Here is a 17,180-nt window from a genome sequence, read left to right as displayed (position 1 = left end):
AAAAAATAGAAATAAAAAAATGAAGAAAATACTACGTATTCATTGATGAAGAGTACTCTCAATGTTAAACAGTCGATAACGAGATTGCTGACGCGCAACGCGGTGTCAGCTTTAAGTTTCTCACGATTAAAACTCGTTGCGGCGATGCTCTAGAACTCTTTAGACCGACCTGAAAAAAGTCCCCTCGTTCGTAGGCCGATAATAGCGCTGATATAAGCCGCGCGGTGCAGCCTTCGCCCGCAGGTATTACCGGAGATAATCTCTACTCGCGACAAGGAGTTCGCGGTGCCGATGGGAGGCCGTTTATCGTTGCGCGTGAAGCCGCGATGCATCACGTCGGATCGACGTATATGCATCTCGCATCTGCGCGCACTTGCCTTTTTGCTCGCGCCTCGTGTGTCGCGCGAAGTTTCGCGCGGGTAAACACGAATGAATCATTGCGTTGCCGGTGGTATTCGATGGATCGACAGCACAGCCAGATGCCTCCTCCACAGCCCTTCCAAAAGTCACTATTGCGAATTGAATAGGTTTTTTTTCCTATTTTTTCTGTTTTTTTCCGGTTTTTTTTTTTTTTTGTTACGAAATTCGCGAACCGCCTCGGGATAAAATTTCGCTTCCACGCGAAGGAAGCGTTTAACGAAAAAAGGAACGCCTTTATTCATTTTCACGGTGCAGACGTAGACGATGGGCGACGGTCCTCACGACCGTCTGAAAGTGGCGGCGTACTTTCCGCGGCACGTACGTGTCTTAAAATAGCGCTTTCGCGCTCCTACGTAAAGAAACTTTAGATTCAACCGTCAATCCCCCGGCAATTCCCGGTTCCTACGGCGTTATTTGCAGTGCGCGCCGGAACGACGAGCGTCCTCCGGATAGGATTTATGGTTACGACAAATTTGACAGGTACTTTGGAATTCGCGACGCGCCGTGTGAAAATCCCATTAAATCTGGATAGCATTGTAGCCTAACGATAACACGATTAAAAATCGCTCCGAGTGATTGGAAATAAAATATAAGAAGAAAAAAAAAAAAAGAGATACGCGCGGCTCGTAAAAATAGAGCTGACATATATTTAATTGCGTTAACACGTTGCTTCTGGCTTCGTGATCCCACGCGCCACTGTAACGTTTTTCATTTTCATAAACGCGCATAATAAAACACGGTATAATAATGCGTTTTAATGATTAAATAAGATTACAACTTTGCGGATGTAAACGTGCATTTTTTACGTTACGTCACCCAGACATTTATAATTAAACATTTTATGTTAAACAGCGTGTTTGCTTTTTAAAAAAGTTTCAACCGTTTCGCGAGGAGAATTGAAAAGTCGTAGTTGTCATGCCCCGCGTAAAAATAATTCCTTATTCCGTGTTATTCGACGATAAGCCCCACTTGCCGATCGTTTGGGTATTAACTCGTACACAAAACCCGCTTACAGCCGCCTTAATGTTCCGTTCGATTTAGCGGGCCGATACCGGCCCCGAAGGGATCGAAGTTGGTAACTTCCGCGTTATACCCTACTTCCCCCTTTGCAACGTTACACGGGGAACAACGAAACGAAATTGATCGGAGTTTACTACTGTCGTAACCTCCTTACAGCTCCATTGAGCGCGGCCCGCTCGGGAGGTTCTTTCCGTCGTAAATATCTGGCGCCGACGTGACGCCCAGAGCCAACTCACCCTAACTCTAAGCAAAGCATGGCATTTCTATTTTAGAGCGCACCGAGAGCTTCATAGGAATTGCTCGGTAGGGGCTACCAGATGCAGCGGCGTGTTGCCCGGGCTGTTAGGCAGAAATCCCGAGCGTTTCGTACGGCACCGCGATAATGACTTCGGCATATGCGCCCTGAATATATATATATATACATATATATTATATATCGTATATATACCGCGGCCCCGAGCCGCGTGCATAGATTTCCACTGTTAAGTGAGATCGCGGCTGACCAACAGCTTCATACAAGTGCAGAATAATGTAGCCGATAAAACGCTTTTGCAGATTCCACGGGAAATGGTATCCGTTACTTGCGCCCGGTACCGCGATAACACGCAGGCCCCGACTCTCGATGTCGGTCGGATTTCGAAATTAATTTTGAGAAATAATCTACGGCCCGAAATCACCGTCCCGCTCGGCTGTTTGTAACTTGCAGTTTAAGCCGGGTTACCTCTTTCCTCGCTCGTATATATATTTTCCGACGGAGAGAAGTTTTTTTTAAAAAAAAAAACAAAAAAAAAGAGAGTCTGACCGCTTTCAAACGCGAATATCCATTTCGAAGTTTTAAATTTCGTGGCTGAAGGACGTATTACTTCGCTTCAATCACTGTAACGGTGCAAAAATGTTGAAAATTTCCGGGCAGGGCATCGAATTGAGTCAGGTGTGTTTAAAGAAAAAGCACATTGCCGCTGTTTGACGTGCGCGGGACCGTGATATATTTAAAAGACGACTCGACCAGTTTCTCTCCCACGATTAAATATTTCCGCGATACAATCCAATTTTTCCCAGGGGCGTGTCCGACACGGCGTCGGTCGGTTCGCCGTTGCATAACGTAGTGCAATTACTTTAAACGGTTTGGCGAGCGGTACGAAGAGAAGGGAGAGAGAAAGAGAGAGAGAGGAGAAATGTACCGGAGATACAGAGAACGAGTAAGAGAGATCTCCGCGTGGTTGTACGTGCCGGAGAGTACCTACGAACTATTAAGCGGCACCTACGCGTCTGCGATTTAGTTCGCCTCGGATAAATTCTGACGGTGCAGCGGTGAAACAGTTGCCCTGGAGCCCGCTAAGCGTGTTGTCCCTCCGTTTATACGATAAAATCTCAAAACGGCGGAAAAAGTTACGCGCCGGCCGTTCCAGTTTCGTTACCGCAGTCACCGTTTCCTAGACCCGAAGCCGAGAGCGGGCTTATCATCCACCCTGCCGGACTCGTTCGTTTCTCGCGCGAGATTTCAATTCAACTAATCGCGATTTCAGATTACGTCGCGCGATTCGGGCAAATCGGTGAGCCGGAACGCGAAATGCGCGAAAAACACGAGGCGCGTCCCCTCGAAATAGACGCGAGTCCCGGCGTGGAGTAGCGTCTGGAAGTACGGTATTGTGCCCGAGGATTCATCGGGACTTTGACGATAACGACGGATCCGCGGAAGGTATTCGGACCTTATCGAGCGCGAGGTTTAATACAATACGTTGATGCCGAGAGTGATCCGCCACGGTCGGGAAGTTCTCGTGGAATTAGATGCTGGTTCTAGGGTAATGCGCGTCCGTTAAATTCAATGCTCAGTCGAGCACGAAAGGGAGACGCCGCTCTATATTTAATTTGCATCCGTATTACACGCTATCAAGCTGGGAATTAAAAAATATATATATTGTATATATATTCATATTATTTCTAAATATTTCGACGCGAGATGAAAACGAATCTCGCGCGGGGCCGTTTAAATACATGCTTGATAACACGGCGCGTTAACGTTTCAATTCGTCCGCGCAAACCAGGCGATTAGAGTGGTGACCGGAGGGATCCGGGATCGATTTCGGATTGAGTAATGCCAAATCGGATTTTCCAATATTCACGGACACGTTGCCCGGCAAGGGTATGCGCGCGAATGTCATCAACGTGCCCATCCGCCGACCATACAAAATGGAAAAATTGCGAACGCGGGAAAAGCGCTTCCGCTTCTGTACCTTTTTATGTGATAACTCTGTGTCATCTACAACCATCGGACAGGTGAGGAGAAAGAGGGGGTTTGAATTTCGATGCGGAATAGATGGGTGATTTTGCGCGAGCGATAACGGTCCCGCAATAACGCAACCTGAAACAAGACGCGCGAGACGTGACTAATGCCGCCGCACGATATTTTCAACCCACGACACGAAAGATGCTACTTTCGCTAAAATATTGAATATTACATGATAACTTACGGTGTAAGAAAATTTTTCTTGTCGCGTAAATTCCTCGGACGCCGCCGGCAAAGAGAATTAATGTGACGAATAAATCACGAAGATTATCTATGTTTCCCCGTAACGTAGAAATTATTGATTTCGGCGCGTTTCTTTCTAAAGTCTAGTCTCTTTTGGTTAAGATAGATTAACGCAAATTGTTAGAAAAAAAATATATATATAAAAGAAAAAAAATCTGCTGATGAAAGGGCGTTTATAATCGTTGGTTATCGAGGCTGGACCATTTTCCTGGGATATCTCGACGGGCTCCCTCGACATCCATAAAACAAACATGGAATAATATCGCGATACCCCTCGGAGGTCTCGGTGGATACCGACGAGCTCTCGTCGCAGCGGCGCGCGAAATTACGAGCTGCTCCAGAAGAAATACGTTCGCGGGGCTGTGCGCGCCGGGGCGCTTAAGTGGCGACGGCACTCCGCGCGGCGGACATCATGGGGTGCGCCTTTGCACCCCTCGGGAAGAAGGGGGGCGTGCGGCGCCGTAAATAAAGCCGGCATCGCTCGCAATATCCTCGCATACAGATCACCGACCACGACTAATGCGCCGCCTCGTTAGATATAAGCCGAGTCGTTTGCAGATTACCCGCTTTTCTTTGTTGGCGTGGCCGTGAAGAAAGCTGGCGCGGAGGAAGGCTCGAGAGGGAGCAATAAAGAAAAAGAAAAAGAAAAACGGAGGGGAGGGGGAGGGAAACGCACGCGAAAGGACGGGGAAGAAGCGCGGTAAAGGAAAGCGGTGGATTCTGCAGACGGAAAGGAACACTCCGTTAAGCTAAGTCCACATCCTTCATCGCGGCAATAAAGACGGCTGTCGGCGAATAACGGCCGTGGCTTCTGCCGCGCCTCGAAATGCTCCTTTATAAGGGTACATACCAGGAGACTAATGATCATTTTCGGGATATTTCGGGAGATCAGAGTATTTCGAAGGACTCTCGGGACTCGTATCAATCAAGAAAGTAAAGAATGACGCGGATATTAAAAGAAAAAGTCCTTTATATTATCTTACATAACTTTTCCGATAGAAAAATTAGCACGTTTTACATAATTGGAGTAAAGCTCACAAATTATTTGACGAGGGAGACATTTTATCATCCCGCGAAACTCGCCGACCGACCGGCTGATCTCGCAGTAAAAATATATAAATTATAATTACTTTCACGTAAAAAAAAAAAAAAAAATATTAATTAAATTGAGAGATTTCCACTGACGCCTCATTTCTTTCTTGTCTTTTAACGCAACCTGTAAATTATGCATTTATGCGCGATACTTGCTTTGCAATATCGTAATTCTCCGAGCGAGTCGACGGGTATCCCACATATATTGTCTTGTATCCTGTATCTATCACGCAACCTACGTGCACGCGGATGTGCGCGACAGTCGCTGTACACACTCGTGACGTAGCGTATCTATCTGAGAAATTTACGCGTAAATTTCTAGATGACGCCGTCTCTTTGAAGTGCCCGGACTTAAAGTTGCCTGGAACTAAACACACTGTGTGCGCCGGCGACTACGCAGAATGCGTTCAACTTTTTTTAACTTTTTCATCTTTCTTGGGATAAGGAACGCTTCCCAGCACTTTTACGTGAATTTAAGAGCAGAGCTGAATTTATTCCTTCTTTCGCGTCTGCTCTTTCTCTTCCCCCTCCCCCTCTTCGTCATTAAAAATGCAATATTTAGCTTATTTTTACCTTGAAAAGCCGTGCTCTTTTCTCGAGGTGGGCACTTTGGTGGAAGGAAAGTAACAAATTGATTAGCTCCGGTTCCTTATCGCGTCTACATTTCGTTAATACCTAACTTTGATTATAATTTTATAACTTCGTTAATGTTTAATTCGCTTAGAAAAGCGCACTTTTTCCGCTTGTACTTATAAATAGGGATTACTCGATTTTATATTTGAGTAATTCAGGCAGCAGTATTAAATTTATTTCGCATGAATAATATTACGAGCAACCGAGGTCTTTACTTGATTAAAGCTTTGATACTCTCTTCGGGAATCTGTTGAAGTTACGGCTTCAATATAAACGTCTAGAAAGTGCAGTTCTGTGTCGCGCCGTCAAGTAACTATTAATTGACGAGTATACGTGCTGTGAATTTTCGACGGAGTTTTAACGTGACACAAATCCGATATCGGAGCTATCGGGCGTAGACAAAGCCTGAGTGACGCAATATCTGTTCCGACGATATTACCGATCTTTAAACATTCATACAAGTAGGTTTCGCCGACTTACCCTAATCGTTATTCCTCCCGTCTCTCGGGGAGAGTGGGATCTTGAATTAATTCGTATTTACCTTCATAAATTTTTCACTTATCGAATTATTGGGATCAGATAAAAGAAAAAAAAAAAAAAACAAGGAAAAAGAAAGAAAAAGAAGCCGAGAGAGGAAAGCTGTGTCTTACCACGCGCTGCTCTTATTATATTCCCTCCGACTCTGCTACCCTTTTCGTCGGTTCCGGGTATGACACATCCGGTCTTCCCATTCGCGAGGAACAATCTCGGGGCCGTCGTGATCAAAATCCCTCGGCCCAGCTAGGACGGACCGACTCCGTCTCTTATCCCCCGGCGCTGTCTCGCCAAATCAACGACAAAGCCGTTATCTGCCACGGTTGCAGCCGGGTGCAGTAGCGGCGTGCCATCGGATATCGGTAGCCCGAACAAACGACGGAGGCCTCGCGAGACCGCAAGGCTGTAGGTATCTCAATATATATATATATATATGTCCGTTGCGTACGGCCCAGCTGTATATACGGGCATACGTTTGTCCGCCCTTGCTCTCCAGGACTTTCCTAACAAAGCCCCGGAGCTCCTTCCGCTCCGGCTACGTGGCCAAAGCCGGTATTTGGGATTTCCGTTACGTTTCGCATTATACCGTTCACTCGCACGACTAGTACCTCCGCCGTCCCTCTCGGCCTGTCCTGTTCTCCGTTGGCGGTTTAGTTGCGGACGCGTCACCGCTCCCGGGCATGAATCCCGTGAAACGAGATGAGACGGAACGGAGAAAGAGGAAGGAGCAGAGGAGAGCCGGACGGAAGCCGGTGCACGCAGACACGGAACTTCGTGTCGGTTTCGGAAGCGGGACCTCCCCCCTTCCCGTTTCTCGCCAATCGCCCACCCGCGGGCGATATTAAGCCGGGAACTTTGGCCGAATTTATGTCGACGCGGGCGTGTTCGACGGTCTCATTATATCGTATCGGCCGGCAGAGCACGGACGCCGGAAACGCCGGCGAACTGCGTCCCGATTACATCGCAGCCGGATACTGGATCACGGCGAACCTGCCCGCGAACGCGCTTTAGCGGATTTCGCGGCTGAGCGGCTCCTATCGTTGACGTCAGTGGCCGCGGTCGAAGAAGAACGAGAACCAGACTGGTTCTGAATGTCGGACAAATGATTTGGAAATTACGATCTTCTGTGAGAGGCGTGAGAAAGAGAGAGAGAGAGAGAGAGAAAGAGAGAAGTGCACGAATCCGTCCCGTATTCCCTCGGAATTCCCCCCGCGGTCGTTACGCCGGGATTTTCGGTTCCGATTACATCGTTTCGGCGTTTCCAACTTTGTTCCCCACGCCACGGTTACGACCGGTGATGAATCAAAAATGAACAGGCGACGTAAGTCTCGGCGCCCGCGGCGTGATATCGACCGAAAACTTGAGCGGCGAATTTACACTCGCGTACTTGATGGCGCCTTTATATCATCAACGGCGGGCCGGCCGCCCGCGGGGCGACAAAGTAACGCGCCAACCGGCTCTAACGTTAATGACGCGCAATCACGCCCTGGACAACACGTTCGGCGGGAGCGTTCGTGTAGAACGTTACACGATGCGCGCAATTAGAGTGATTTGCGATGCGGGAGTATGCCTTGCAACTGATGTGTGTAACATTGATTTTAATGATTCACCGTCGCGGACGAGTTGTAGTTAACGTTTTACCGATATCACGCGTCCGGCAATATACACGCTCGCATATTTATCGCGGGAAGCGTAACGCGCGACCGTCGCGTGGGGCACGTTCAAGGGACATTTTCGACGCATGTATCTTCGTTTGTAGGGCCGAGTTCTACAGAGCTAGTCGCCGTGCGGGCGGGGGTTGAATCCGGAGCAGATTGAACGCGAGGACGAACGGGGTAGAAATGGAAATCTGCGGGGTGCCGGTACAGTGGTAACCCGCCCCGACGAATTGCTACCCCATAGCGCGGAATTAAGCGCGAACTTCGCCGATGAATTTACGTCCGCGCGGGGTTTGATGGCGTCATTATGTCACTGCGCGACGCCGGAGGAGGTGCGGGGTCGTAGAAACAGCCCTTGACAAATTGCATATCCCCTATTACGTAGCCCCGCGGCGCAATGGCGCTACACTCGTCGCGTGGATGGATTGTAACGTGGCCGCACCGCTCGGGAACGCGGCGCCTCGTGAAATATTTCAGACCCATTCTTCTCGCCGAGCAGACAACGATTCGATTAGACGCCGACCGACGGCGGCGAAATTATCTCGCGTTTCACCGTCACCGCCGGAAATTTTCCAAACACGCGCTTATCCACTGGATCGGGATCGGGGATTAAAAAATTTAATTTTTTTCTTTTTTGATTAAAATATGATAATACGCGACTGTAATGTATCGTAATGTATCGACGTTATTTTATTGATTAATGCACGAGCGCGACGTACCGCGCCGTTCGAATGTAATGACGCGCGCAGGTTGGGATCTTTTTAAAAACAACGCGCAAGGCTTCTTCTAGTATTTCTAAAAAGTAAATTAGCACAGGTTCTTATCGCAAGTTCTCCAGGATAACACAATACAATGGCACAATACAGCGCGTGGAACGTGCACAATATTCCAGAGCTCTTTTCTCTTACTTGTATCTCTCTCTTTCTCACGCGAACGCGCTTTCCCTCATAAGTATACCAGTTGTAGCGCGGAATAAAAGTCGTACCGTTGCCCTCCGTTGCTGCTTTCAAGTATTTTACTCGTTAAAACTTGTTATCTCGCGCACTTGCCCCAAGAATTTTTGACCGCGCAATAATCTCGTTGCGCCAGCATTCGGCGGAAATATGAAAATACAACGTCAAATATTGCATATTACAGCGCGCATGATTTTTGAAATGGCAAAAAGGGTGGATATTATATTCTTTATAATGGCGTTATATATGCACGCTAGAAAATATTGCGTTGCAAACGTTGCGCTTCTCTTTTTCTTTTTTGTTGTTTTTTGTTTTTTTTTTTACAAAAAATGCAGATACAAAAATATTACGTATAAAATATTCAAGGATAAAAGACGGAATTCCTTTTGCGGAAGGACATATTTGCACTTTGATGATTAAAAAAGATTCATAAAATATCGCGTTATCGTTATCGGAGGAGATCATGGCTAATCCTCTTTAACGTGCTAGAAAATTGAAGTTGCGTTTTCGGGGTCGGAGCTTTGAACTAGTTTCACTAGTTAAAACTTTGTAATCCCGCGTCGCGAAATGGAGTATATGTTTAGCCGCGTGAACGTACATGCATTAGGCGATATATGATTTCGAATTATATATTCCGCACCGGACCGGGTGCGCGCATATTTATGCGTAAACCATGCGGAAAATCCAAAGCGGTCAACTCGCCCGCGACGCGCTCCTCCGATTTGCTGCGCGCGAGCGGGGCCAGGCCCGGGGTTTTAATTATAATCGTTCCGCGGTAATCCGATCGTTATTGCGATCTTCGGCGCCGGGCATTTCCTTTGCGCCTAATTACCCCCGTCGAATGAAAACGGAAACCGAGCGTGGGCGTCGTGATTAAATGCGCGCGGGGTACATCGCATCTCTAATAGTATAAACTGCTTTCACGTAGCCCGAGATTAAGCCGGGCAGTATGCGCCTAGTTGATGGCATCATTATATCATGGTACAACGACGACTAGATCACGGGGAGCAATCTCGACATGGCGCGGCTCTATTACGCGCCGTGTACGCATTTTCGGTAATTCCGGCGCAAAACGAAATTTAATAGCCGTATTATCTCGACGTGAATCGGGCTATTACACGGGCAGTTTCGATAAGTTTGCGCGTACAATAAGCGTCGACCTATTTTTCTTTTTTTTTCTTTTTTTTGTCCGCCCGGCGCGCATGAAAATCGATGAGCAAACATGCAAAAAAATATTTTTCTCTTAACAAGCGACATGTTCACCGCCGCGTTATACGCGTTATACCCGGCGGGCGTGATCGTGACGAAAAACCGGGCCGACGGGAGCCCGGTACAGAAAAAAAAAAAAAAGTGTAAGCGTGAGAGAGAGAAAGAGGCGGAAGAGGGGAGGGAAAAAAAGGAAAGAAAAGATCGCTGAAAATTTTACTCTGATTGCGTCGACCGTAATAGTGTTATTACTTTCAAAGTACATTTCCTCACAAACGGAGAATTGCATTCATTATCAAGTTTATTTTGTACAGCACTTTTTTAACGCGGCGACTGGAGTTTGCAACTTTCAAGGAGAGAAGAGGGGTGGCGATCTCAAAGTTTTAACAATCGTATTTACGTATTGCTTCCGCAATGATTATGAAAGAGATTGACCTGCCCACCGCGCGGAAAGTCAGTTCCATCGAAATTAGTCGGCGGTGCGATTGTAAAGATGGTAAGGATGCTGAGCGCGAGTCCCGCGCGAGATTACAAGAGAGAAGTTGCGCGTTCCCAGTAATTTGAGGGAGAAAATATGATTAATAGTTTCTTTCTCGTTTTTTTTTTTCCCTCCTTTTTTTTTCCTTTTTCGCTTCGGGAATAGGCGAGCGTCGTAACAACGAGAAAGAGTTTCCTCGTTTTCCTCTTTATTCCCTTCGATCGAGCGGGGCGGGAATTTTTCCGAGTGTCGGGACGCCGCCGCGTACTACTTTTACTTGTAAACGAGGCCAAATGAAACGCGGAAATGGGGGTTTATGGCTGGCGGGCGATTCGGCGGGCTTTCAATTGCTACCCCCGCAGATGAAATTAAGCTGAAACTTCCGGGCAAATGCATGCCCGTATGTGCATACGACATCGCGCCGTATATGTATATACCAGGCTCGCGCGTACGAGCGCGAATAACATTGCAGGAGGGACCCCCGTCGAAGTGAATTATTTTTGAACCCCGCGCTATTCGGGGTAACGATTTGCGTTAAAAGCGCCCGATCTACAACCGCGTTTAATCTTTAACCGCGTACGGTCGCTAGACGACCAATCTCGTCGATTTAATCGTCCTTCAAAATACGACATGCCGGAACCATCGATCGAGCCGCGCGCGGTATTCAGCGCCTCCGATTATAAATAAGCGTTCCGCTTCGCGGTTCGATAAGCGGTTACATTCGCGAGACAGCCAAGTGAATTTTAGCGAGCGCCAAGAATACACGCTGCTCCACTAAAAGCGTATAACGTCTCGCGTGTAGATATTCATTTTACATGCCGCTGACACATTTACCCGTCGCATACTTAATATACGAGGGAACCGCCGGGACAAATTTTGTACAAAGCGACGTTTACCATTTTCGAATTAACGATTAATAACACGGGCGTTCGCGTAAAAGCCGTCGGCGGCGCGGAGTGACGCTAAAGTTTCTTTACGCTTCGTTGGATCGCTCCCCCCCCGCCTTTCGACGCGGCGTTTTATACCTGTCCCTCGGATTTTCGCGGGCGTCGCCGTTTCAGAGCCACCTCGTCGGGAAAATGCGTCTTGTAAGCGACACTAAACAGGGCGCGAATATGGGAAGCCTATGGCAACGACAGAAGCGCCCGCGGTGAAGAACGCTCTTCCGTAAACGGCTTCCGGCGCGGAGACGATATTAAGCACCCTAGCTTTCGTCTTCCCGCAATTTATGCCCGGCGTGCTCGACGTCGCTCCGCTTTAACAACGAAGATGAGATCGCGTGCGATTCCCCTCCCCCTCTCTCCCTTCGTCGCGAGGGGCCACCCTCCCGACAAATTGAAACATCAAATTCGCAAAATCTTTATTATTCCGCAACCCGGTCTCCCCACGGCGATGAATGGCGCGCACGTGCCCGCCCCACGGAAACGCAATTCCGCTCCGTTATGTAGAATATAGTAGAGTACACTCTTAGCTATTGTGCAGAAAAATATTAATCCTTTCAGTGCCAGAGTCTTTATTTATCGAGGAAAAAGAATTTGAAATGTTCTCGTAATTTAATTAAAAAAAAAAAAGGAAAAAAAAAAATGCGATTTTTTAACGTCGCTTCGTGCCTTTCACGTCGACGTCGGGTGTGCGTCATGCGGGATTTCGTCGTGCACAGTTAACGTTTTTACCGGGGATGATACAAACAATTACGCGACAAAATCGCACAAAACAAGCTCCATGGGACAAGATGGAAAAACCATTTTCCCGACCGACGGGAGTTTCTATATTTTTCGGCTTTTATATGAGCAGTTACAATCGCTCTGCTTTTTTTTTCTTTTTTTTTTTCCTCTCTCCCCCTCAATCGATAGTTATCAAATTTTCATAATTGGATATTGTTCGGGGGTAAAAAAAAAAATTACTCTTTCACCGTCCGTCGGCTCAAATACGGTTTTGCCGGCTTTTCAAAATCGAGCGACCAACTTTAATGCCCGGCACGTTGCCCCTGCTTCAATTTACGCTATACCATTTTGCAATTTGTTGCGAGGAGGTAATTGAATCTTCTCGTCTCTCGTGCGGCAGCGGGCGGATAAACACTCTGACGTAAACTTGCGATGCTGAGGGAGTACATCGATTCCATCGAGGAGGGGTTATTTTCGCGTTTAAGTGCGACCTATTTTTGAAGGGTTTTGCTACTCGAGCGTTCGCGAGCGTGAAGGGTGGTCAGCCCTTTTCTGGTTTTCTTCGAGTGGAAGGTCACGATGGTTTCCGATAGTTCAACAAGTGCTCTTGAACCATTACCAAGTAGCAATTTTTCCCATCGTTATCCAGCATTCGCGCCATTTTCGCATTTTTTTTTTTTTTTTTTTTTTTTTTCGTCTCTTGGCAAATATTTGCGCGCCCGTTATTCCGACAACGCGTCTACCGCGGCACGAAAAGTCGGAATTTCACTCGACTTATCGCACATTAGAACGGAGAATCGAGTTTACTTTTATTTCAGCAACTGTGCTGTATTTCGCCCATTTTGATAACCGCTCTCGTATGTATCAAAGAGCGGCTATTCCTCTCTCTCCTTCCGACAGTACCAGGAAATTTTCCGCGCGCTTCACGGTGGCCGGCGCGCCTCGCCCATAGCGCGGCCCGCTTTTCCTTTCAATTTCCGGTTTAAAATGTATTTATAAGCGGCGCGGGCCCGCTGTATTTCCTGGCTCACAAAGAGGCTTCTGCAAAGGGGCCGCGACGAAGAGCACCGGCTGTTAATTAAAACCGGAGAAATATAAAATCGGTGAGCTCGCATTTCCAGTTGTTCGCAAATTTACTCGCGGCAATTATGCCAGAGGGGGAGCTCGGCAATAAATAGCATCGATATTGCGCCGCCGGAAACTTAACGGGAAACATTCCCTCGCGGAATTTATTCTTCGCGCCCCGGGCGTCGTGGAAGTCGCGGGTGGACGTTCCGTGAGCTCTCTCAAGTAGCGATTTTCCTTTCAATTTACAACCCATGCCCGACGGTAATCCCGCCGCCGTTCGCGTTTTAAAGGCACTGCCCGGAATAGTCTGACCAGAAGCCGGACTACTGACTGACGTAGCTAACGTCAGTGGCATGTAACTGAAATAACTGGCGAGGTTCCACGGTTCGAAAGAAATACAAAGAAACGGTTAGTAGACTCTTTAGAGTTTAATGCAACGCCAGGGTAGAAATATATTTCTTTTGTATCGCGACATGTTTATGTACCGCGAAATATTTTACCAAGCGATATCACGTTATTACCTAATAGCGCGCAGTCCGAGTTCGCTGGATACGCGCAGCTGGATGTATGCATTTCCTTAATACGCGACGCCTTTTGATAAGGTATCCAGCGAGGTCTCTCAATATCCCCCTTTATTCCCGTCTTACCGCGTTCCCGCGCGTCAATATCAAGATACGCGCGGTACGAGATCGAGAATACTAATTCAGCCCACGTCCGACGATTGATCGATCACCGAGTGCTTGTCGGCGGCTCGGCCCGTCATAGGGCGCAAACGGGGGCGCGATAAAATAAGGCAAGAGGGGTGGACAGGGCGCGGGGTGGCGGTCGCCATCAAGATTTAATACTATTTATTTCCTCGGGGCCGAGGGATCCACCTACCTGGCCGACAACGCGCGACCGCGCGCGATATCTTCTATGCCGATCCGGAAAAAGGAGTAAATACGGAGTGAATACAACAAAGGGGTGGGCAGGTTTAGACGGCGGTTCCCGTAAACCGCTTTCCCGCGGGCGATATTAACGGGCGGCGGCGGCGAGTCCCGCGTACCCGGGAATTTATGGTACTAAAGCTCTATGCGCTTCTCGCGCGCTCGCGCGCGCCCCGTTCTCGCTCTTGCAGCTCTCGAGCCTCTATACCAAAACCCGTTAATACCAAAGACAAACTCGGTGGCTCTGCTTGCGTCCGGAGGTGCTTAGGAAGGAGGGGAACCGCGCGAGTGCTTTCTGCCGGAGTTCTTCGTCCCGGGGTCAACTTGGGTCATATTTGCACAGCGCATCCCAGGGTCGTCGTAGGGTCTTGGAAGGCGCGCGCGCGAGCTCGCGCGGGGGGCGGTTGAGACCGTGGGTTGAGGTAGAAGGAATGGGGCTGGGTGGCTGAGGGGGCGGATTGAAATTTATCGAAGCGGCCAGTCGTTAAGGCGAAACTCCGTTAACGACTGAAGAGCCTCTGAAGTTCTTGAATGCGGGCGGCGTGCCTTCGGCAACGGAGGACCGCGCGCGGCGGACGAGCATTCATTATGATCGATTAAAGTTGCTCCCCAAGTTCGACTGACGTCCCCTCATTTTTTTTTTTTCCTCCCTCGTTCGCGCGACCTACGATTGACGAGCCAACATCTCTTTAACCGCTTCGCGATTAACGAACATTTTTCCGCGTGAATGGAACGGGCGGGTTATCAATTTTTTAGATAGATATTATTTTCTCTGATATTCTACGTGTTATCCGACGACGCCTTAACGTAATTATATACCTGTGAAGGTGTTAGACGGTAGGTTTTGTCTCAGCTTGCTGCTATAAATCTAGCTAGACTTCGATCCTCTGTGTCGCAGCTCTTACTCATTCTCCTTATTCCCGTAGACCGCGAAAGGTAAAACTGTTACGAGTTCGAAGTTTCCTAACGGCGCTCGCAATTGTGCCGCGGGGAAACCTCCGAGTACGAACTTATCCCGCCCGACATCGAAGTGAGATTTAAAATGATACATAGCGGGTGTACTTTCATCGTGTTCTCTTAATGCAGTGGCACAGTTTAATTGAAACTCTCGGTTAATCGCCTTTTAATTTTCGATACGCGACAGATGCACGTGAAATTAAACCCCATGTAAAAAAAAAAAAAAAAAAAAAAAGAAGATGAGAAACGGCACGATCGTCAAAGCTCACGGTGTTATCTAACTTGCCTATCGGAAAAGAATCGAAAAAGAATCGATATCTCGGCGGATAACATTTTTCCGATCGTCCGCACGCGTTCCGATGCTATTGTGAGTTGATTTTTGATTGATATTAACGAAGAAAGATTCGCTTTATCGACCACCGTATTATTCACCGTGAACTACCGCGCCGCGCTAATCCGTCAGCATTATGCTGCCGTATAAAAGGGATTTATTCAAATTCCAGCGCCATGGAAGTTGGCTAAAACCATTGAGGCACTTGAACATTCGCGAGCAGGCTAATTAAAAGCAGAAGGAAAAACAATGCTGCAGGTTAGCGGGCGGGCTGAAAAGAGCCGCAAACCCGCCGGCTAATGCGAGCGAGATGCATCTCGCTGATGAGCCCTCACAATGCACGGGATTATCGTCGGCCGGATGATTTTACGCGAATGCGATTGACAAATCCGTTAAAAAGCTTACGTCCCCGCGGACAGGACGAAAATATCATCGGCCGCATAAACTCAATTGTTTTCAGAGGAGGGAAAGGGGGGGAAAGAGAAGGGAAGAGAGATGTGCATATCGAGGAAAATAATTGGTTGTTTCATCAATGCACCCGCGGAGTAACCCGTTTACGAGTTCCCGATAAAAGCGCGCGAGTTGGTGCTACCTGTCAGTTTAGCGGAACGTTTTATGGATAACGTCGACGGACATACTCTGAAATTTAGACAGACGTCGACACCGGGCTCGTTAATTAGATTCGAAAGTCCCAGCGGAGACTCGATTATCTTTAATTTCATTTGCGCGTGCGTTTTGCCACGGCTGTAATCGTAAACGTAAAACATTAATAATTCTTTTCCATCTCCGCGCGTTTGCGATCGTCTCCCGAAACGTCGCAGGACGCCAGGCGTCGTTTCGCAGGTGCCGCGCATCGAAATATCGAATTCGCGATACGTGCCGGGGGCCGCTATTGCGGAATCTTGTTATTACGGAGGTCTTAACGATACCCACTCCCGCTTTCGATTTCCGCCTCGCGCGGCTAGCTCGTTCTTTAAGAAAACGGTAAATCTATCCTCCCCCCCGAGTAGAGTGGGAATTGCTGTCCACGCTCGCCAGACAAGAGGAATCGTTCCTCTTATCAATTATTGATTTCCAGTGCTTTGGACTTCCGAGTGCTTTGAGCTATTCTTTTAGTAGCTAAACCGTACAAGATGTCCGATACCCGATATAAATCGCGTGTTCGAGATCGTCGAATGTGCCATTTCTTTAGCACGAAAGCCGGCTCTCTTCGCCGCGACTGTTCGTGAACTCTCGAGTACCTTCGAAGGTACGAAGGATCGCATACGCGGCTATCTGAATCGTCGTCGCATCCTCGCTTCTAATTAATAATTAAAAAAATAAGACTTTGCAGTCGGACAAATAATCGTGCATTTCATCTTTCCGCGCTGAAACTTGGACGTTTCGCGTATCGGACCGTCGCGATTTACAGGCGACCTCGGGCGAATCGGTTGCGAAAAAGATCCGTTAAAGCACGCGCGATTGCCCGCATATGAAATAAACATGAACCGCTCTCCATCGACGTTATTACTTCTCCCGGTATTCGCCCGGCGTTTCACCGGCTTACTACCCATTAGTGGCGCTCTAAGCCATTTAATCGTACGGTACACCTGCCTTTCCGCGAAGTCTCTTAACGTAAATTAATTAAGGTACCCAGACCAGACTTTTACCGCGGAAAAGTAGCTGCCAGGTTATAATCAAAGTTTCTTCGCGCGCTAGAAAGGGGCCAGG

The 17,180-nt window shown here is 48.0% G+C and overlaps 1 protein-coding gene across 3 annotated transcripts in view; it reads left to right on the top strand.

Moving 5' to 3' along the window:
- Positions 1 to 17,180, top strand: part of Nlg-5 (neuroligin 5) — a 165,128-nt gene that overhangs the window by 69,169 nt on the left and 78,779 nt on the right. The window lies entirely within an intron of this gene.

The sequence above is a fragment of the Cardiocondyla obscurior genome, linkage group LG15, assembly GCF_019399895.1.
Source record: "Cardiocondyla obscurior isolate alpha-2009 linkage group LG15, Cobs3.1, whole genome shotgun sequence".
Lineage (NCBI taxonomy): Eukaryota > Metazoa > Arthropoda > Insecta > Hymenoptera > Formicidae > Cardiocondyla > Cardiocondyla obscurior.
Note: the sequence above shows the minus strand (reverse complement) of the source record. Positions and strands in the feature narration are given on the sequence as shown.